The following is a 23,661-nucleotide window of genomic DNA, read 5'->3' on the forward strand; positions in this document are numbered from 1 at the left end:
CACTCACGGGTAGAGTCTCAAATAGCAAGAATAGCATCCATTCCCCAGACATAAGGTCAGGTCGTTTTTTCTAGTCCATTGTTTCTGAAGGAGTAAGTGAGTTGGAGCAATGGCCAAACCATGGTCTACAAATCATTGGTGATCCATGATATCATGCCCAGGAGACTGTTGGCTTTCCAAATGTCCATGCTGCTTCTACAGTGGCTGTAGAGGAGTTGTAGAGGACTGTATGAAAAATTTATTTGTAAAAAGGTTGTAATGATTGTTAAAAACATAAAAAAAGAAAAAAAAAGGGGAAGTGTAGTGGAATGAAGCTGGGTTAATTAGCATTGGTAATATACAACTGTGGGTTGGCTTCAGGGGCGGTGGGTTGGCCGATGTAGATAAGGTGCAGGTGTGGCTGGTTAAGTTAAGTGGTTGAGAGCCAATGAAGGGGGAGCAGCCGAGGAAGAAGCAGAGAGAAGAGAGTGGGTCCTGGATGAGGTGAGACAAGGAGAAGGCAGCAGAGGGACTTTATGAAGAGTGTGCTGGATGAGGTGGTAAAAGACCTTGTTGCAGCTTGATAGTTTGGAGAGTGCTGTGACAAGTGGCTTGCAAGGAAAGTTTGACATCAACAATCATGAACAGTGGCTCAAAGGAAGAGAAAATCAAACCAGAATTAAGGTCCTTGGAAGTATTCCGTGAGTGTGGCAGTTCTTTCAGTCAAGGTAACACCCACAATGTGACCTGTAAAAGGAATGGTCCTTGTTAAAGGGTCGATAGATGTTCCCAAGAACCGCAGTGCCACCTCCTTCGCTGCTGTATGTGGCCCACGTGCAGCTGGAGCTGAGGTGTACTGCATGCGTGGTGCGTGGGAACCAAAGTAATTACTCGCCCAAAACACAAGGGGGATGCTCTTCCCGTGGGCCAGTAAGGCAGCTGTTGTTGTTGCCAGCCCTAGAATAAGTTTTCCAGGGGCAGCTGCAGTCATAGCATGTTGCTGATGAGGGAGACTATCAGCAGGACTAGAGGAGATGGCAATAGAAGCAAGGTGAAGGGCAACGTTAACATGCTCTCACCAACACATTGATAATTGCTCTGATGATTGTCCCGCAGAGGTCATGTTCCGGCAGTGTTACTCATTTCCCGGCCCGGTGTGGTGACATGATGAACTTGGGAAATGGCCTGTGATGTCAGAGCTGAGGAGTGAATGTCTGCAGGCACATCTTGCTTCTCCTCTCCAGTGACTTCTCCTTCTGTCACAAGGCACCTGGCCTCTGCTGGCAACAGTCTCCCCTTCCACGAGTGAACAGGGTTCAGCTCAACTTGTGTCCGTACAGCATCCTAGCAGCAGAATAGATGCCTCAGCCCACAGTGTGGGTTGTTTGCACTCATCAGAGCACATCCAGGCAGGAAGGGGGTGTTGGGATGCTAATGCACCTGACCAGGGACGTTTTCTGACACCAGACCTGAATTCCAGCCCATGGCTCCCCATCAGATCACTACAAAAAGGATCTGGTGGTGATGAGGGAGAGGGTTCTCTGTGACATCTGTGGTAAATGCTCATACCCCGAGAGCTCTCTACTAATCCTAATCTTTTCAGGTTATAAATAGTATGTTCTGAGTTGATCCCTTTTGCTTTCTTCACCCAGCAGGAGTCCACCAACTTGAGAAGGATCAGATGATTGACACACGTTCTTAGCACTCTCGCAGGACAAGCGTGACCCTAAGTTCTCTTTTTCATATTCTCCCTACCCTCAAGGATGACTCAGCAGTCTTCCTTCTCTTATCCCCACAGATATAACCCCCACAGTACCTATGTATGACTGAGAAATCAATAAAGACACTTTTCCATGAAGCTCAGCAAAGCAAACAGACTGGTGGAGGTGGTACCTCTGTAACTTCCAGCTGCGGGAAGGTCACCACCACACCTTGGTCCCAGCAGCACTGTAGTGCTCCCGCACTGAGCAAGCACAGGACTCCACCTACTGTCTCCTTCCCTTTCCCATCCCAGAAGCCTAATTATCCTTGAGCCGTATCATAGTCCTAAAACTCTGCAGTGGGCAAATGCTTCTTACCTTCCTGCCCCACCCCGCACCCCCTGCCCCTTCCTCTAAAGCCCTTAGGGAGAAATCGGTCCTTCTTTGCCCTCTACCTACGCAACATAGAAATGATGGATGTGATGATTAAACTTAGGGCATGGCATTGTAGCTGTGCTTTTTAAACTCTGATCATTTTATATCCCTGCTTCATATATGATGTCTATATTTGCTTTGCATTCCTTGAGTTTCAGAAGTATTGATAGAGAAGTATTGAACTCCTCCAGACAGTGGTTGAATGTTTTTGCAAGTGTGATACTTCAGTTATGGCCAGTGCATAATAAGTCTAGTTCTTGTAATTATATCTGCAGTTGGATATTCATTTGTGTTACTAACATACACAGTTAATCATTCAACTGCTTAAGGGAGTACAGGATAATATCCCTGATGTGAGACTGGCTAGAAATACAGTAAGAAAAATATCTTCGTGAGTTGTTCATGCTGAAGAGACCAATTTATACTTCAGTCTTAAAGAATGTGGCAGGACAAGAATGCAAAACATACCCTCATACGGATTTGTAAATACATTAGTAGATGCAGACATGTAAACTGAGTTCCAGCAAGATAAAGCAAAGTGAAAAGCAGTCAGTATTGGTGCAAGGGTAAAATGTCCTTCTAGTGCATCAGATAATTTATCACCATTACCCTTATATGGAGATATAAAAAGAACAAAAGGATGTTCTTTGTGTCTTCATAAAATTTTAATTTATAACTTCATCCCTGGGTCTGGTTCTGTCCCCAAACACTTTCAGACATGCAGATCTGAGCTGGAGAGACACTCTTATACTCGGCGTTCCAGCAAGAGACATCATTTCAGTTAATGATTCAAAGGGAAAGAGCAATCTTGAGTGATGTCCTTTTAATATATTTCTACTGTTTTCCATATACATATTTATTATGCCATTTTAGCAAAGTAGGACACTGAAGGCCTTCGCAGCTCTCGCCTCAAGCTCCAAGTCACTTGGTGTTCACTCTAGGGACCCGCAGAGTCACAAAAGCTGCCATATCGTAAGTTTGCGACTAGAGAGAACAAAACTAGGGGATAACTCACCAGATCCTCAGCGGATACAAGCGGGTTTTACACTGGGCCACTCTGGAGTTCCCCAGTGTGCTCACAGTCACTGAGGATCCAAGGTCCAGAGGAATAAGCAGCCTGGCACTCAAGCAGCCTTGGCGTCTCCCGGGGCAGCTCTCCTGCCTTCAGTGCACGTAGGCACGCATGTGTACAGTTGCACAGGTAAATGCTGCTCTCATTCTGTTTACATCATCCTGCCATGGTCTTTACACACTGCATGCTCTAAATGATATGCCCTGTATCCTTTGTGCAGCACTTTGCACAGCACAGAGCACTGGCGCCTTTCAGTTCCAGTGTAACAACAATATTCCAGCGCAATTACTGGGCAGGAACTCTGTCCAGCCACGGGCTGTCTGTCCCAGCATGGCAGAAGGAAGAACTTGGAAGAGGGCTGTGGGATTTGGCCCTCTGCAAATAATGAAAGGCAGAATCCTTTATGCATGTGATAAAACACAGAGGAACATTACAATATTTGTATTCACAGTGCAATCCATTTTCCATCTGTTAATACAGATACTAAATCTAGTTTACATATAAAATACAAATGTTTGTGGGTTGGTTTACGCTCACTTCCTTCAAGCCTAACCTTATGCTAAACAACAACTACTTACAGTGAGTTCAGTGGGAAATGAGGATGCTCAGCAGCTCCCAGGAACAGACCTTTGGCTCTCAAAAATTCAGCATTGTGCCTTGCCACTCATCCTGAGTAAAAAACTCCAACAGAAGAAGGAAATCTTTTGAAGCTGAAATATAATTGCTGCATATTCTCCATAGAAATCCTCCATCTAGTTAGCAGGATGAAAGACTAAGTTCTAGATTGTGGATCTGAGGTAGCAGCCCCCCACAAGACCTGATTCTAAATTCAGTTTTCAAGGATGTCATATGGATTTACATGCCTCAAGATGCTACATGACCTGCATGCCTTAGAGTTTCCTCCTATCACTACTCCATCTCCGCGAAATACATTAGTGAAGATATTTAGGCTCTCTGGCTTAGCTGTGGACCTTTTGTGAAAGAAAAATATCTGAACAGATATAGTGATTGAACTTATGGCAGGAAAGGACTGGCCTCCAGCCTTCCCATAATTGCAAATTTGTGTTGCAGGCTGCCCATCCCTTTGTCTGGACCTTCGCCCAGGTACAGTATCACCCAAGCAACATCCCCCTGAAAGGTCAACATCTGGATTTAGTTAGTCCTCAAGTAAATAGTCCTCACTGATCAGAACATCAAGTGAGAGAAGAGCTCCTCTGCAGGGACTTTGATGTATTTTTAACGTACCTAATGCAGACAGTCAGTATTTTAGCAAGGGATATGATATGTACAGCTAAACTGTGTACCGATTTGCTTTTCCAAAGTGCAATCTTAAATGTTTGTACGATCAACATGGAATAAATAATTAAGTTTCTCTAATCCTTCTTGCCATTCTTGCTAATGATCAATATGATATGATTTTTTTGAAGAGTATTAAGCTTCTCTGGGTCCCCTGAGTGCCTTTCTTTTCCACATCTTGTGCCTCCTGACCTGTGAACAGCCTGTTAGGCTTAAAAAAAATATTGGTTACGATGCAGGTGTCAGGAGGTGACAGGTCTCTGTGTTATAAAAGGGCCTTTGATCAAAACTGACATCAGGGAAACAGAGATGAGGAAAAAACCTAGGAAGATCTCAGTGAACCATGACAGTGGTGACAAAAATGGAGAAGAAAACAAATAAAGACATGCCTACTGCTTCGCAGATTTGTGAGATGCACTACAATTCATTGGTTCTGTGTGTCTTCAGATCTGTGGTATAACAAATGTCTCAGTCCTCCATGTCATGTGTAACACTTGAAAGTGTGGCTCCAGTGCTAAAGGGGTTGGTTCATGCCTCCAGGACTCGTCCTGTGATGGACACACTGGCCAGACTGAATGACTGCTTTATGAGCACTGTTCAGTCCATTGGGTACCTCTTCACATAGGTAAGGAGACACAAAATTTTAAAAAGCTCTAGAACCTGTTGCTGTTCTTTCTCTTCCTTGTCCTGAAAATGATTGGGATAACATTAGATGGCAACTTTTTGAGTTGCAACTTCGATTAAACCTCATATTTCAAATGATCACCCAAATGCAAACTGCTATATCAATGACTGTTCCTATTAACTTCATGGCACTCTCTTTACAGAAGGAAAGTTAAATACTCACAGGTCTGGCATCTCTGAAGGGCTTGGGAATCTTGGGGCTTCAGTTTCTCAAACATAAGGAAGATTTGTCTTTCCATTTCTTGCTTTTTTGCTATTTTCTAAAAGCAAGAATTCTACAACAAAATACATTGTAACAAGTTTTAGCTATATACTTTTCATTTTGTGCATCATTCATACTTACTTTAAATGTTCTTGAAATAGTTCGAATGACAAACAGCTGCCTGTCTTACCCACCAATACCTACTCCTTTCATGTTTCAAGTGCAGTGCAATCACAGTGCTGAGTTGATGGGAGAATTATAGTCCTGGAAACAGTCTGTAATATCATGAAAATAGTATCTTGTTGCCTGATCAGTGGGATAGATGGTGCTGCACCACTTACAAATTGTGTCACTTCAGAAAAAGATAGATGAAGCATTTATAGAAGACGGGCCATCTCCATGGTCTTTCTTTAAAACAGGGAACATCCTACTTAGTCTTATTATTAGCAACAAGAAGAGCGCGCAGCAGTTTTTATTTTTGTAACTGTGGTGAGCTATAAGACCCACAGAAAGCCTTGGCTTGTCCCTGCAGTATTTACAGTGAAAGAGAAAAGAGAAGCTGTGCAATGCATAAGCTGTGAGCTCAAACACGACGGGATCCAAGCATCTTGTGTGTAGGACATTCCTTTTTGTATGGAGAACTTTATCAGAGATTTTGATCTCATGCTCACCACCCCAAAGCACCCACCCCCAGGAAACAAAAATACAACCCTCTTCATTCTGCTTTTTTGTTTATGACAAGACGTGGCTGGCTGTAAGAGAGCTTTTTAAACCTACGCTGTTGACTGTGTGCTGAGGCAGTTTTAAACTACTACAGCCCTAAAGATGTCATTCTGAGCGCGGTAGCCTCCAGCAAGCGGCAGATCACAAGTGCGATATTCTAGTATAGTACAGTATGGATTTTACAGCTGTAAGTGGGTGTCTGGAAAACTGCTCATTCCTCTGCTCATGTCCCGTGTCCGCAAGGATGTCCATTACGTGCTGGCTTTCCAGCTCTGGATAGACACACACTGCCTCATCTCTCCCGTGCCCCCAGGTCATGGGGAAGGAGAAGCAGGCTGGTTTAGGGATCTGGGTTCCCAGCACTCCTGATGGCTGTATTGGTGCACCGTGTAGGACAGGAACAGGCAGCTGGCAGAACCTCTACCTGGTACCAGTGCCCACCAGACCCCGTGGAGCCCCTGTGGAGCTATGGCCTTGGGCACCAAAGAGCTTGTCAGAGCCATGATTAGAACATATCTTCCCCATCACTCATCCCATCCTCAGATCTTCAGACAAAATGCTAAAAGTTACACTAGGGTGAGCATTCAGTTTTATTCTCTGAAGGGTTAAACATGCATTTCCATGAACCGGCAGATGAATGCCTTAATTTTTTATTGCATTATACTGATTGACATATTCATGTTTATGCTTTTCCCTGGGTCTAGTTATTTACTTTTCCTTGTAGAATCTTTATCAACATTCAGTTACTCATACAACATTTTGTTTATTTTACTTATTCGTATTTACTGTGGACAAAGTAGTAATTAAATACTGCTGCATGTGGAGATGACATGCTTCTGGACCCAGAAATCTGGAGATATGGAATGAGAGATTTAATAGCTGTTAAACAAAAAAGAAGGGGGGAAAAGAGAGAAATCATTTTATCTTTTGCTTAATATAAGGCAAGCATAAAGTTAAAAATATTCCAGGTGAGAGATCTGATTTGCAAGCTCCCGCAGGTGTGCCCATTGAGTAGGTGTTAATTTGGGAGGACTGGAGGAGTATAGATAGGCAAGCCCAATGCTAGGGAGGATTTTTTTCTTCTTGGGGGGGGGGGGGGGGTGGCGGTTCTCTTTCATGAGCTGAAGAGAGGATAGCGCTAATCAAGTGTTGGAAGATTAATTTGAAGAAAGTGAGTTGTAATTACAATTCTGATGTCCATTAATGTCTTCTCTGACAGGCTGTGAGCTATAGGATGGAAGCTGGTGGTGAATTCTATTTTATGGAAGCTATGTCACTCAGCAGTCTTATGGAAGATAGCATAAGGTTGTCACCAGTGACTCTTCAAAGAGAATTTCCTTTCTAGTATGTGTATTGGGTAGCTAAACTTAGTGAACAGGTTATTTTCTATAAGCCTCTCTTGCCATAAGCTGAACTGATTTAAATCAAAATATGTTTTAAAGCTAGCAATGGATTTTTCCTGTTATTCAAGAGGACAGCTGAAAGCTGAATTTGTGCCAGTCTGGGAATGCAAAAGTGAGGTTTTGTAGGAGGCAATAGCTTTTTCTAGACAAATTCTGTTAAGCTTTCAGCTGTGAGAATAGCTGAGACAAAATTGCCCTGAGCTTTAATGGAGAGATCCAGAGATATGAATCTGAGGCTGGGTGTCATGTGCTGCTATTCTCAGAAACTATGGGAATTACTTACTTTCATAAAAGCAATAAAAAAAGTTGCCAGACTCCTCCTTTCTGCAGCTACACTCATGCCTTTTGAAGTATGTTGTGAATTTCCTGGGTATGAGAAAGGTATTTACAAAGCATCAACGGCTTGCTCAGGAATGGAAAACGTAAGCCCCCAGGGGCAGCTCAATAAATGGCAGAAACCTCATAACCTGTAAGTGGGAGAGCCATCAAATTGCCCAGTTTCAGCGGCTGAGACAGAAGCCTCCTGGCAGGAAATCCTGTTGCGCAAATCTGTTTCCTTGTTGCTTCCTGTCCTGTAATTTTTTTTCAGAAACAGTCCATCTCTGAATGCTCCGCAGGACTGAGGGAACTGAGGTTTTACTGTTTCTTGATTTACTCTTTGCTTGACTATTCTCTCACGTCCTTTTAAGAAATCCTAAAGCTAACCTTGTTCTCTCCAGGATGCTCTAGTCCTCTTTCTGCTCACCCTGGAAAATGTGTAAGTATTGAATTGTGAACTGATTTTTCTGTGACTCAGCAACCGAGTCTTCCATGAACAGAGCACAGATGTGAAAGAGGTGCTGATAAAGGAGGAATGCCTTGAATTGTGACCATGAAAAAGGCAGCGAAAAAATGCAGGAGTTTGCATCAGTACAGATAAGGAAGTTCTTCAGGAGAGTAGAGCAGATTTTCTTCACAGCTTTTGAAGTTGTGCCTCTCCGATAACTGCTCAGATGTGCCTGGGATGCTCAAGACTCCTTTCTGTGGTGCAAAAGGAAAAATGAGTTGCTTCTGTATATGTGACCATATACCTTACATATTGAAAGGACTGTGATCTTTCCTGTTTTTACATCTGCACCCACACATATAGACACATATGCAAGGATATATATATATAAAACAATATATATTTTATATGTATAAAAAATAAGTTGCTATCTACTGTATCATTGCTCTAAGTAAATGCTGGGGAGATAAAAATACCCATGGCAGAGGTGTATCTGTCTTATTTAATAGTTATATTCTCCAATAGCCCAAATGTCCTTATAGCCCAAACTTCCTGCGGAGCAGTGACTTTGGTAGCGCACTCTGTGCAATGATTGTATTTAACAACGCTTTTGCATGCTTTAGATTCAAATGCAAGTTGTGAATGCCATGTTGTGACTGCATTGTAGAACGGCATGGAGCTACAGAGTTTGTATTAAAAAACAAAACAACAACAACAAAAAAAGCAGATGCCCAGTTTATCCTGTTACGTGGCAAGTGGAAGTTGGCTGGACCACATGGAGGGAGACAAATAGATGCAGTGTTCCTCTACCAGACTCAGACTACTGAAAAAGAGGCCCTTAGGGCTGTAGAGCTACTTTTCTTGTGGAAACTTTCTTGCATGGCTAGGCTTCTAAACCGAGCAAGGCATTTTGGAAAGGTCATGAGACAAGAGTAATCTCCCTAGCTTTCTATAGCCTCTGTTCCAAAGGCTCATCCGTAGTCTTGTATTGATAATAGCTAGTGAAATTTTAAATGCAGGTCTTCCCTTTTAAGACCATAGTTTATTTTTTAAAACAGTGCTACTCCATATAGCAGTTCTCCAGTAAATTAATCAGCCACCAAGAAAAGAAAACAAACAAACAAACAAAAAAAACCCAAAACCAACAAACCAACCACCACCAGAAACTCAAAAAATCCAGGGATGCAGAATTCATGACAATATTTTTAAAACCAGTAGCAGTTCTTCTGATTGCTCCTGCCCTCGACTTGGTAAGATCCACTGCTGCTCAACTTGCCCAGGTACTTCTCATTCATTCATATATTCCAGTTAATTTTATAGCACGTGATGCGTGCCAGGACATATTACATTCTGCGACACCTGTGCAATACACTGATCTCTTCAGACTGCTAAAATATATACTTTCACTGACATTGATTTTTGTGCTTATTAAGCCACATGAAAAATTCTAGCAAAGCAGAATACAATTTACTTTTTAATAAAACTTAAATGGAAGTCAATATATCACTGGAAATCTCTTTTCAATGTGATAGTAATTAAAGCTGTATATTACTGGCAGTATTACAACTTTAATACACTTTCACGTATATTTATATAGCTTGTATTTAATCTTTGTACTGGCAACAAAAGCCTCAAGACTGGCTTTTCTCCCTCCCTCCCCTTCCCCCTGTGAGAAAGGTATTGATAATTTTTGCAAAGCCATGGAAATCTAACCAGATTTAAACCTTACTAGCTGTAATTCATATAATTATCGTATTTGATAAATTTACCTTCAATTAAACATGCAGAAAAAAATGTTTCATTAAGAATGATGAATATTTATCTTTTTCCACCTCCTACCTTTGCCTGCTTTACAAATATTTGCATATGAGGACACTGGGGTTTTTTATAACAAAGAATGAACACCAACAGAGAGGAAAAAAACCCAAATCTATAATATTGCTTGTACAATTTGCAGAGTACAACTTCTTGTACTAGAAAAGCTTAACTAACAGACATCATAAATAGCCATGAATTGCTTCCATGTCCACACAGAAATAGTTTAAGTGGAAAACTAGATGCTTCTCATGTCCCAAATCAGCAGATAGTTTGAGTTGTAGGGGGAATTTGTTTAAATACAGTGGAATCTACTGATTTTTCAATCAGTATTATATTAATCTATACAAATTGCTTAGTTCTGTAGACTATTTTTGTACCTGGATAATTATTTTCAATACTTTTTTTCCAGGTAAACACGGTCTTTAATATTTAGAATGGGACAATTTGCTTTGGAAGCTATGGTCCTCTGGTTACATATAGGTGTTTAGACTGATTAAACTACATAATATTTATGGTCTTAGATTTCTAAGCAGAAATTATAGTTCCTTACCAAAGAAAATACAAAAGTGCTTACCAACTTTTAGGAGGTTTTATGCATTTACAAGCTGCAGTTGTCATTTATACAGTGTCAAATTTGTGTAACAGCATTTATAAGGTCAAGGAGCACATAGGGTCATTGTATCGCAATGTGGGAGAAGGCTTTTTATAAAATTACTAGAAATACATGCTAACATCTCAGGTTCTATCATAAATGTAGACAAAGCTAAGAAATAATGGTCCAGGTCATGGTGTAATGACATTCAGGTTCCTCCCAGCCTGGTTCTTGTTGGCAGGGTCATACGCTGGGCAGTACTTCACAGCGTGATAGCTGCGCTCGGCCAGAATGGGGCTCACGGTGTGGAACAGCATCACCGGTGTGAGACAGCAGCTCTTGGGTCCTACTAGCATGCTGCAGGTATAGGGCAAAGGCAAGATAAAGGTGATGAGCAATTTCCAGCATGTCTAACTTCCAGATGAAGCCTGAAAGGTTTTTAATTTGCATGCCACAACTCTGTTGTCAACCTGCAACTGTTGCCTAATGACAAAACACCTGATGCAAATGAGTAGTTCACTTAGAAATGCCAAATTTAAATATACATGGGCTCCAAAGCAGTAGGATAGATCTAGAATTGAGGAGGTTGCTAGTGCTCATATATGTGCAAAATAGCAACAGATTAAAGGGGGGGAAAAAATAAACCACACAAAACAGCAAGCCATAATAATGACAGCCCCTTGCAGAATAAACTTGCTGTGCCTGTGGTTCCTAATCTGTGGTTTGCAGACATCTGAGAATATGTAGGTTACTTTTAAGGGATTTATATATCGGTATTTAGCTAAGAAAAACAAAGGCATTTCCTCCTGTACAGGAATTTTTCATAAAGGACTCTACACCTCTGTTAAAAATTAAAAAAATAATTAAAAAATATAAAATCAGAAAAGGTTGAAGAACACTGTACAAAACAAGTTTTCAAGCTTCTGTTCTTTAATTGTATACTACAATTAGTAGTATAATGTTACAGGCAAAGCCATTTGGCTATCTGATAAGCGTTACGCTTACAATAACTCCTAGCTTTCCACTGGTGTCGGTAAAACCACAAGCACAGCAGTAGATTACCAGTGAGAGTGTAGCAATACATTTTTTACAGTAAACACAGTTACAGAGCATCGGTTTCCATACTTTGATCAGAAAGAAGGTTTACCATCAGTGGGGACAATATTGTATGCTCCTGACCTTCATGGTTTGAAGTTTTGTTTTGGTTTTGGGTTTGTTGTTTGTTGAACAGGAACAACTTCAGTTTCGATGCAATATTCTTATTAATACTTCAGATTTTCTTGAACTGCTTTTTGTTCTTACTTGCTTTTATCTTCAGTTCTTTCTAGCTGTATTTCTCAGGATAAAACTTGAAATTCAGCTGGTATATATTAAACACAGACTCACAAAATATTTTAAATGGAATGGTACTTCTATGTTTGCACTGTGAAATTAACAGGCAGGAAGGTAATACAGGGTGGTTCTAGCTTGGGGGAAAAAAAAGAACTTGAATTCTTCTGTCATAAATTATAGGAACCTTGGACATAAGAATAATTTCTTGTTGGTTTTGAATGCCTTTTGCTCATTATCAGACTACATGTAGCCCGTAACTTGCTTATCTTATACCCTGCGTAACCCGGACAGCTATTATGCCCATCTGTTGTTTTGTTTTCAACTCTGGGAACATCTCCTGTATGCACCATGTCTGTGACTGCTTTTCATTTGTCTTCTACTCTTAAACATTCAGGATTTACCATAAAAAGCAGTTGTGATTTCATTTTTCGTTTCTAGGGCACTGCTTTAAGGGAAAAGGCTGTTTAAAAGAAACTTCTAAATAAAATATAGCTGGTAAGTCGAGTGATGTGCGTGTTCATCGTGGTAGTATTAAAAATTGCAGCTTAATAATAATTATAGTAGAGCAAGTTACCTTGACGGTGCTATGTTAGTCTCAAATTGTCTGTGAAAACTGGTCTGGAATTGCCCCCTTCCCCAAAAAAGTGAGCAAATGAAAGAAGTAAAGAGTGTATTGGGAGCAGGAAATCTCAAGTAAAGGGCTTCTGCTTGACAGGAGCATCATACATGGCAGTAGATAGACCTGTATGCTTTAGCTCAAACAGCTAACATTTGAAATATCTTTTGGCTTGGCTGAAAGGTGTTTATCAAAGTAGTCTTTAATTCCCATAAATCAAACAATGAGAAATCAGGGAATCCTCTTCATATTTCTCAGTTGACAGTTACGTAAGCTCAAAATTACAATTGTTAAACTGCCCCAGTCTATGTGATCACACTGTAAGGTAGTTCTGCTGAATGGTTGCTCTGTGTGTCAGGAATATTTCAAGGTATTTCCCCAGTTAACAGAAATATTGCCAGTGGATTAGTAGACCATAAAATTATGCCAATGCTAGCAGTCATTCTCTTGACAAGGCAACTAATGTTTTGACTAATCTGTTATGTAGGATGTAGGTCATATCTGCTCAAGAGCAATAACTTTCTGCTTGGCTGCCTCGCTGTGTGTCAGCCAGGTACTCTTCCAGGAAAAGTACAGGATGAGCAAGTGTATTTGTGAAAGGGAGTATCATATACCATCTGGTATGTGGTGTTTGAGCCCTATTACAAATAACTTTATATGCTTCTTAAAAAAAAAAAAAAAGCTTTCAAGCTTTTCCTTAATATTAATGCAAATCTACCAACAGACTTTTATCATTTAAAGCTGATTTGAAAGAGAAAAGTCTTAAGCCTTCCTAATCCTGCTTTGATCAAAAGCAGACCTTTGAAACTGTCAATATGAAATCAGCAGCGCTTGCTCAGTGACAAGAAATCCTGGATATTTGAGGTGATGCAATTTGGGGACACTGTCAGGGCAAGCAGCCTAACAGGTAGAGTTTCAGAGTAGAAGATTAAAGATCACAACTAATTTGGGGCAGGTTGAATGCGAGCAAGTACATGTAAGAACTGATGCTTTAATTTACTAGAAGTATAGTAGGTCAGATCTGGGAAAACTTGTCAGCATTTGGTACAGATGGTGTTATGCTCCACATAAGTCAATATTCTAAGCTTTTTCCTTAAGGATGTGGTATTCACTGGAAAATGTCATTGGTCAAAGAGATAAGGAATAAAGCAGGCTCAGAGGCATCCAGCTTTCTACCCCATTCCCCAAATCTATCAAAGCGTCCTTTCAGACAGTGGTATCAGAAAGCAGTTGGTCATTGTCTGTGCTGTGGATGAAAGGAATCAGGCTACCTGCTAGCGTGCCTTTAGCAACTTTACAGAACATCTTTCCTAACAGCAGCTGTTGCATAGAACAGAAATCTCTCTGAAGAAAATCACCGCCTGAATAACTGTGTACTGTATTTTTTTTTGTTTTGTTTCAGAGCTGCTATGTAACATGCAAAGTGAGAGTGGTTTTGCTTTGTCTCTTAGGGGAAATCTTGGTAACTGCCTCAACCAATTGTTAAAAGCCACAAATCAGGAAGTCAAAATGATAGAACACTTCAGTGACAGTTGCACGCAGAAAGAGACAACTCAGGAAGCCGAGTACAGAAATCTAACTAATATAATTGCTGCAAAAGCAAGGCTAGACTTAAACATGCAGGATGCTGAGGTACCTCCTAAACACAGCAGAAGCAGTGTGGTTTCCTCCCAGCTATATCAGTTTCTGGAGATGCCTACGTATTACACAGATATACTGGAAATACCCTACAGAGAAAATGGATAATATGATCTAAGAGAGTGGGGTTTTTTGTTTCTCACAGCCTGACAACAGAGTTGATAATTAGATCTCTCCCTTAAGTAACATGCAATCATAGTTGTTTTGTTTATTTTGAAGCAATTTGTAATTTTCTGTCTACTAAAATAATGTTAAGTTTGACACCTTTTCTGCCAGGCACTCAAAACATATGCAACAGTTAAAACCGCTGCAAAGTTATGTCTGCCAACATCACTTTGAAGAGATGTCTGGACATGTTGTGTGAGCGAACCTTAATAAACAGAGCTGAATGGAAAAACTCAACATGGAATTATTTTAAAAGCACTATTGAGGTATAGTAGACACATTTTGAAAAGATTTTATTAATCATGTATCTGATTGTAGTGAATTGTCATAGTAGCTTGTATTTTTCCACACAATGGAACTTTCCATAATCTCCCACTTTCCCCCCACCCTCAGACTGGAAAGGTCATAGCAAAAAGCTATTTGAACCGTACGGCCCATTGATTTACTCACTCTCTTGTTCTGGTAAAATATGTGGTTCATGAGCAGTAACCTAGTTTTGAAGGGCTGTACTTTAGTTTTAGTACTGCAGTGGCAATAACTATGGGACCAGCCAGAAAGACAGATATTTAGTGTATTCATTTGTTTTGCCAGCATCTACAATTCTTTTCCAGCAATTTTATTTTACAGCAGTGCCCTGAATTATGAGGGGGAAAAAAAACCAAAACCACCTCAAAAAACCAAAACCTCCAAAAAACCTGGTTATATCCGCCCATGTGGCAGAACTTTTTTCTGCCTTATAAATTAAGATGGATGTTGACCCTAAATTCAAAACTCACCATTTCTACCTTTCCTTCCTCCACCCATAAACTTGAAAGTAGCATATCTTTTCCTGCACAGACATGTTTAGAGAAAGAAATATACTGAGTTTTATAGTGTAACTGGTTATGGAAAAATGTAATAAGTTTAGGTGTCAACTACTAAACTATTTATAGGATTTAAATCACAGCCTCTTACATGCACTGTATCTGTTAGGCAAGAAAAATTCCAATCACACTGTCACACTACGTATTCAGCCAAGTGTCCTGTTTTGTGAAATGCCAATAGAAAGCTGGGGTGGGAATGGATCACAAAAAACTTAAAAAGCTGCAGAACAAATTTCAAGTGACACATTTACAAAGTAATGCCAACTACAATACACAGCTAAGAAAAGAAGGCAAGAAATGTTTTTCCTGGCTATGAAGTCATTGAAAAGTTGTATAGCTAGTGAACAGAATAAAAGGCAGAAGGCTTAATCTTTGAAGAGGTAAGGATGAATTTGATACTGAGATGAAGTAGTGCTTTTAAGTCAAAATACTTTGTCATAGCATAATTTTGTGTGTATGTTTGCATCCAGTAAACTTACTGAATCCAAAGGTATGTGAGAATTGTTTAAAATGTTCTGCTAATGGATGAATTGTGCATCTCAAGGTTCTCTAGCCGTAATTGAAACATGCAGTTTCAGCACTTTTGCTACTCTGTATATTTATCAGAAGCTGCATTTGCTGTATGATTGCCTGCTAGACACAGAGCACAAAGCAAACAAGTCTGTCCACCCACTTTCATCTCTAGCAAAGTGTGCTGAATTCTAGCATACCCACACTTTGTGGGAGAAACTCTAAGACTGCTGTATCAAAAGTTCATTGAAGGCTTTTTCCTGCCGACTTCTTCAGTCTTGAGAATAAGTAGTGCACTTAAGTCTTTCTTTGAGATTCTAGGGTCTGCTCTGAAACATTGCACCTACTTTGGGGTAAAAAAAAATCACAGTACATTGCAGTTCTAAGGTATCCAGATTAGGGAATTTGTAGAGAGCTGTGTTTAGTTTTCTTCTGCACAGTTATATAAATATTCAGTTATTACACTCAAGTAGTTATTTTCTTCGTTACTGGAAAAATATTTTTGTATGTGGTCCAAGAGAGAGCAACTTTCAAGGAATTTAAATATGTCAAAATATTTTCTTTTTTTAAAAAAGCATTCTATAGAGTTTATACCTTTCCCCAAATGATGTTTGACATTGTCGTAATCGTCGTATTTTAAACTTGTGGCAAAATGTACTGCCATCTCAAACTTGGCGGAGATTTTATTTCTCCTCTTCAAGAGCTATGTAACTCCTGTCGCACCGAAGGTGTAGATTTCAGATCAGAAGTGCAGCTTTTATCGTGGCTCCCATTTCAAGTCCTAGTTTTGCTAAGAGATCCTGCCCTTTCTGCCACATTTCAGCAGTGGCTGTTAACCTGCTGCTACCGGGGTGCGGGGTGTGCAGCCCCGTGGCGGTGTCACCAGTTGGACACGAGCATTGCGCTGCATTTCTCAAGGCTTCATTTCTGTCTCTGGAAGCCTGCTGCTTGTCAGGAGGCCCCTGTCAGGTGGTACCAAAGGGACTGTGTAAGAAGTAAAGGCCTGGGGGGATTTCAGACGCGCCATAGCCTCCTTGTGTCCCCTATCCTGATGCCTTTTTAATGAAATATTTAATCCTTTTGTTACCGAAATCTCAGAATGAAGAACTTATCGACACCAATGTGATGTAGATAAGCAGACGCTTCTTTATTGATGGCCGGGTGCGTGAGTGAGTCCTCTCACGATCAACGCACACCAAGTTTCAAAATCATACACCATATATAGACCTTATTCATGCATATTCATTAAGTATTCATGCATAATCATAGTATTTCCCAAAAATCATTAACATACTCTCCTCCCATAGCTGATCCTGCGCAGTAAAGGTTAGAAAGGTCCAGAAATGGGTCTGGGGTACGATTTGGGTAAGTGGTATATGAGTCGGTGGTCGCGATCTCCACCTGCCGAATTACCTTTTACTGAAGTTCACGGTTTCTTGGCAGGTAACTACAAGTTGTTCCAGTCAACTCTCCCCAGTTCCCACTAATTCTATATTCTGACATTTCAATACACTTACTACATACGGAAGACTAGTCAACTACAAAGAAATCCTCTCCCCAGTTTACCTGTAAATACTGTATCTAATTATCTTCAATCATCTTGAATCTTAAGTCTATTATCAAAGTTCTAATCATTCCTACTAGGTGGTTCTGACCTATTCTTTTGGCCTTGCTACAGGGCTGTACAGAGGATTTCATAGCAGCTTTTGCTGTGCAACTACAAGTTGCATTAAAATATATTTCTTATTCCAAATGATTTTATAAAATCAAATAAAGTCAATTAATTCTAACTTATCAGCAGATCTGTAACACTTTGATCGTGATACCACCCACTTGGCGGAAGACTCGAGGGACGGGTGAAAAGGCCTTAGCCCCCTGCCTGACTGCCTGCGCTTCGCCGTCCCTCCTGGGGCGTCTCCGTCGCCCAGCAACGCCTAAAATGGCGGCGGCCGCGCTAGGCACGCTGGGAGTGGCAGTGCCGGCCCCCGCCCGCCCTCGGCCTGGCTGCGGGCGCGGGACTCCCTTTCCCAGGCGGCACCGCGCGGGGGAGAGGCGCCGAGGGCGGGCGGGGGGAGGGGGGTTACCTGCGGGGAGGCGGGCACAGGTAGGGCGCTGCGCGAGGCCTGCTGGGAATTGTAGTTCTGAGCGAACGGCCCCGCTCGGAGAACCTGCGCGTCGGCCAGCAGCGGGAACTACAGCTCCCAGGGCGCCGTGGGAAGGAGCGGGCAGGGCGCCGCCTGAGGGCGGGGGGTACGAAAGGGAACCTGCCGCCGGTGCTGCCGGAGGTTGCTTCCTCAGGTAAGGAGGCGGTGGAGGTTGGTGGTCAGGCAGGCCCGGTCGGCGGCGTGCAGGGAGGCGGGAGGGAAGGAGGGCAGCGAGTCCCCGGGCGGGTGGCGAGCTCCCGGGCGTTGCCCCATTGTTCGGGGCGTGGGAGGCGCCGCCGGGCAGGTGAGGCGAGGCGGGGAGGGCGGTGCGGCCGCAGGCGGTAGCGGGCCCCGCCAGTGCCGCCGGGAGGGCAGCGCTGTGCTGGCCGCGGCCCAGGGCCTCCCTCCGCTCCGGTGTCCTGGCGGGCTGGGGCCGGCCCCCGGCGGCGTCCTGGGGGTGGGCAGCGCCGGTTGGAAGGACTTTAGCGAGCGGTGCGGCGGGGTGGGCGCATCCCCGGGGTGAAAGCCCCCCCCGGGCTCGCGGTGGGCCGGGCGGCGGGCGAGGGGGCGGCGGCGGCCGTGGCCGTGGCCGTGTAGGGAGAAGCGGGGGAGAGTCGCCCCGCGCTCTTCTGTGCCCGGGTTTGCTGAAGGCTCCTGCCTTCCTGAGACGGTTTGCGTTGGAGTGTGGTATTTTCGAGAGGCGTTTGGAAACCAATCGTCTCGTTCCCATGGCCCAGTAAAACTTTGGATACTTTTTTCCTAGTTAACTCGGTTTACTACCCTTTTTTTGGCAATGTGAGACTTTTTAGGGTTGTGGGTGTTCCATGGCTTTTTGTTGTTCGTTGGGTTTTTCTTTTCCTGGGGAAACTTTGAGCAAATACGTACCCCTGTACGCACATTTTTGTTGCACTGTTTGGTGAAACCCCCAGACCCTAAACAGGCCATGCATATGTTCAGGTTCCGAAGCATCTTTCCCTGTAGTGTAGGCTACACTACTGGCAACCAAATCACACTACTATTCATTTCTGCTCACAGTTTTTCAAGGCTGCAACGGCTGTTGCAACAGCAGAATGTGTTACTGCCAAGTTTTTGTTGACTGAGCAACAGTAAATTCAGTTAGTGTGAATTAGTGTGTGCTCTAGGCACATTCCAGGTATGTAACTGCTTTTAAAGCAAAGCCTAGCTTAAAGTAGATACCTTAATTGTCTTGAGCAGAAGGTGTGTTTTTTTAATTGTTGGTTGCTGGCCTATTACATAATCATTTTGATGTAAGGGTGGGGATCGCAGTTCTCTTCATGGGTGTATGTTAAGAAAGCTGGAAAAACAAGTCCTCCTTCAGCCTTGTTTATAAAAGATTGTCCTAAGCACAACCCATATCTGCTCTTCTACCATGCAGGTTTATTGTGAAACAGTTGCAGTGTTAATGAGAAATCAGCAGTAAACCGCATACCACAAGCGTTCTGTGTGAGCTGAGGAAGATGCAGTGTTCTAGTGCATACCTCTGAAGGAGCTGGTAAGTGAGAGTTCAGGCCTTTACAAATCTGTCGTTTGTGAGACTACATTTTGACTTTTCTGGTATCACTGTTTTATCATGACTGATTTGAGGTCACATAAAAATTAAAAAGCCTTTGGTAGCAGAATGAGTGTGGTATAGTTTCAGACTCTGATCTGCCAAGTGGATTATAAAACTACCTGAAATTTAGGCAATGTTTCTTTTTACTGTCATCTTTTTCCATGTACCTGAAAAAATTACCTTGCTCAAACAATGCTCCAGAATACTTCAGGCAAGAAAGATACTGAAAATGTGGACATAATGATGAATTAAAGAATGCTTGCTTCCAGGAGTGGGAGGCAAGTCTTCTAGTGCTTAGTGTTCATGAATTGTTTGCATTCTTTTTTAAAAGCAACAAGAGGAAGAATTCCCTTAGTGAATCTTGATGTGTTTATCTTACATGTATTGTGGCACTTGAGATCCAAGTTGACAGTGATTTGAGATTTGTTTCAAATGTAGAACTCTGGTGTGAAATACTTGTTTTAATTAAAATGTCTGTGTTCTCAGAACTCTTCTGGCATCTCAGGCATAATACTTTTTACTCTAGGCTCCAGTTTGTGCATGACATTATCTTTTTTCCATAATCCAAAGAGAAAATGCTGCCAAACATGAGACTCATTCTGTAGGCTTGTAAATTGTTTTGCTGTGGGTGTCCAGTCCTGATCAAATTCACGTACTTAATTTAAAAAAACCCTCAGCTACCTCATTCAGAGAGGCATGGTTAGTATTTGTGTATACTGAATGTCCTAGAGGCTGTAGGACTCTTTTCCTTTCTAAAGTTAAAATTATGGTGTAAAATATTGTTTGTGTTGGCAATAGAATGGTTGATTGACTTGTGGCTGCAAAGCAGTACAATGAGTTGTGTTACTTCTGTGGTTTTGTATGGGGAGGCCAATTAACAGTACAAATCCCTACTTGATGTTGCTGTCTTGGATGTTATGCACTTGAGTTGTTTTCTGATTTACTAGTCACAAGCTCTTTCCAACCTTGTTGAGGTGTGGCACAACCAGACTCTAGGAAACACTATCTATAATATATCTATATCTCTATAATAAATTGTATCTATTTTTCATATTACTGCATAGAAAGATTATAGATGCTTAAGTCTGATGTCTTTCGTAGGCATTACCCTAAAAAAAGATACCTAGTGTTACATTCATGACTTGAATTTCTGCATTATTCAGACAGAAGTTATTTATATATTATGCTAATAAGCATCAAATTTTTACTGGCTGATAAGAGAATCCAGTAGGATGTGAAGAAGTGGTTTTGGGACCTGGAGTAAAATGTAAATTGAGTAAACATAAAATAAATCCCATTTGTTTGGAAGCTTTAAAGCAGCTTGTTCATCTCTTGCTTTCCTTTTACTGTAGTTAAAACCTGTTCAAACAAAAACCAACCAAATGACAGCAAATACATATACATATATATATATAAAAGGCTTAGGTATTGTCTCTCTCTCAGAGAAATAAAAAATATTGGCTGATGATTTGAGAGCAAATAGATCTGGTGTCCTGTTTCTGTTGGAACAGCTGCAGGGCAGATGTTCTAGTTTGTTACAATCACTAGTGGCTGTGAACAAGTATCTGCCCATAAATGCAACAGTATTGTTGATTAGTATCTTGATTTATTTCAGGAATGGAAATACAACTGTTGTGACATTGCTTGGAGGGGGGAATTACAGATCTAATATTATAACAACCCTTTAGGGAAAAACAGAAGGCAGTACACTGAAGGCAGGGGGTGGGTGAGTGTATTTCCTGCTAAATTATTCCGTTCTCCTTTAATGCAGCAACAACCAATACTGAATTTATGCTGTATAGCACAAAGAGGAAGATCTGGCACTTAAAGTGGCTAGTTTCACAAATGTTTTCTTGTTTAATATGACTTGTTCCTGAAAATAAGTATTTTTCTAGCTAACGAGAATATACTTGTTTAAGCAAATTCTTTCTTCATCTGCCTTTTTTTCGTATTTACAGCTATTATAATAATTGGGTATTGACAAAAATCTGTACGTAGCATCCAAATCAATGAAGAATTTATCAGCAACTGTCTTTACCAACTCTGGTTTCCCCAGAGGAAAACTTTCTCAGCCAAGAAGCAATATCTCATTTCTGAAGACAGATCGTAGAAAGCTTATAGATATTAAGGACAACGCTGCATATGTATTTGTTTAAAATGCATCCATCCATCTGCACATCGTGAGGATTGGTTTAACATTAAACTCTGCTGGACTGCCTTGAAAAATCCTAGATTTGTGATACTCAATTTTTACTGCAATAGAAAGGTATAAAAAGAAATATTGGTTTTACAAGGTTAAACATGCATATTAAAGTTACACCAAATGTGATCTAAACCAGAATTATTCATAGCATTTATATAAGTTCTTTTATACTGTCATACACAAGTGGAAAGCTCTGTCAACCTACACAGGTGCAACACCTACATCAGCAAGGGTTTCTTGAGTCCTAAGTAGATTCTATCCTGCTCAGATGTGCTCAAGAAGAAACTTGCTATCAAAGCCCTAAGCTAGGTGCTCTTGCCTTCGGGGGGTATGTACTGCACTCTAGAAAGTTTGTCTCCTTTTACCTTCTGAGATGACTTCACCTTTCTGTTAAAACAGGTGTTTGCATTTGAGGTACCTTGTCACCTCAGGTGTTGTTGACAAATAACATTAAAGCTTTTTGGTCAGCAATTTATAAGCTCAGCTGTAGATCAGAAATGTATCTTTCCATCTTTGTGTAGAATTCCCAAAGCTAAATTTTCCCTGCTGCTTTTGGCAGTGCCATCACTTTCCAGCTGTTCTGTGAACTGCCATAATACATCTTAATTTTTGCTCCAGGGTGTGGTGTCGGTACGATTTCTGAAGCTAACTAGCACCGAGTATCTCATTCTGGAGGACCTCTGTGTGTACAAAGGCTCATCGCTGCTGACATTCCTTGGTTCCTATAATCTACATTGCCAGCAGCAAGGCTGATCAGGCAGTGGCTCATCCTTTGTCAGCTGGCATTGCACACGTTGTGCACTTATTGACTGTCTGCTTTTCATTTTAGTATAGGTGTCTTTTTATTTATATGTATGTAAATGTGAACTGATGAAATGATGGGTGCTGCAGCTTGACGATGACAGACTTGACATCCATTGTTATGCTTAAATTGGAATGTATTACCACAGTGCAAGCTTTTCCTGCTCTGCCCCAGTCCTCACTAACTGCGGAAATTAGTTGTAGCAGTAAGATGAGTTTGGTTTTCAGGATTTTCAGTCCTTGATCTGGGACTTCAGCTGACAGCAGGGGATAATAGCAAGTTTTCCCACCAAGCTGAACTAATCTTATTTTGAAGTTGAGGCAACAGACTATGTGTAAATGATTTAAAAACCTGAACGGAAATTAATCACAGGAACTGCTCAATGATTTTGTTCTTCAGAAAAACAACTTGCCAAGGGTCATGATACATATTTTGCAGTAATTGAAAACTCATCCACGGGATTTTTATTTAACAAAAATAGTAATGAATTTCAGTTTGTGAAATGAGTCACTAAGGAGTTTTCTCCTACAGTTGAACGCTTTCTGTCAGACGCTTTCCTCTTACTATGCTCTGGTTAGAGGGCCTTGCCTGCCCCAATGTTTTATTTATAGTATGAAAGACTCTGTTTTCCTAAAGCTACCAGGCTGCACATACAATAGTTTTGAGAACTGGATGTGGCTTCCAACATTATATTGACTAGAAAATAGGCAGATATTATAATATTGACATAGGGAATATCTGAAAAATGCAGATCAAGCATGACATAGTGCCTTTTAGTTTATCCAAACAATTTAATGTAAGAAATGTGGGCTTGCTTTAGGTTACGTGTGGAGCTGCATGGCAAAGGTGGAGGGGAAGAGAAAAAGGCTTGTAGCAGACTGTCCACAATATTCTGTTCCACGTTGACAAGGTCTGTTCTTGGGCAATTGAGAAATACTACTTATTAACAGACAGACTTCATTAATGTTTCATGACTGTGCTGTCATGGGAGAAATTAATTGCAGTATTGCCTTTTCGAAGTGGCATGTGTTCTCTGTCCCGATACAAATCCATTGGAGTTCAATGCTGCAGCCAGAGGAGCCTGTAGCTGTGGGGAGGCTTATCAGTGGTGGTGCCAGGCTGTAACTGTTCTATTGCAATCACAT

General features: G+C 41.4%; 1 protein-coding gene across 8 annotated transcripts in view; it reads left to right on the forward strand.

Moving 5' to 3' along the window:
* The first annotated feature begins 8,087 nt into the window (after positions 1–8,087).
* C3H1orf159 (chromosome 3 C1orf159 homolog) overlaps positions 8,088–23,661 on the forward strand; it is a 28,955-nt gene continuing 13,381 nt past the window's right edge. For 2 of the 8 annotated variants that reach the window (XM_055800296.1, XM_055800293.1), the window contains exons 1-2: positions 17,981–18,092; positions 19,335–19,451. The gene's annotated coding sequence lies outside the window, so the exon portion shown is untranslated. Of the gene's footprint in view, positions 8,252–12,440; positions 12,498–13,531; positions 14,688–14,744; positions 15,665–17,980; positions 18,093–18,481; positions 19,452–23,661 lie in introns of those variants that run through there. The other 6 variants (XM_055800292.1, XM_055800294.1, XM_027787576.2 and 3 more) reach the window with 6 other exon arrangements.

The sequence above is a fragment of the Falco peregrinus genome, chromosome 3 (genome assembly GCF_023634155.1).
Source record: "Falco peregrinus isolate bFalPer1 chromosome 3, bFalPer1.pri, whole genome shotgun sequence".
Lineage (NCBI taxonomy): Eukaryota > Metazoa > Chordata > Aves > Falconiformes > Falconidae > Falco > Falco peregrinus.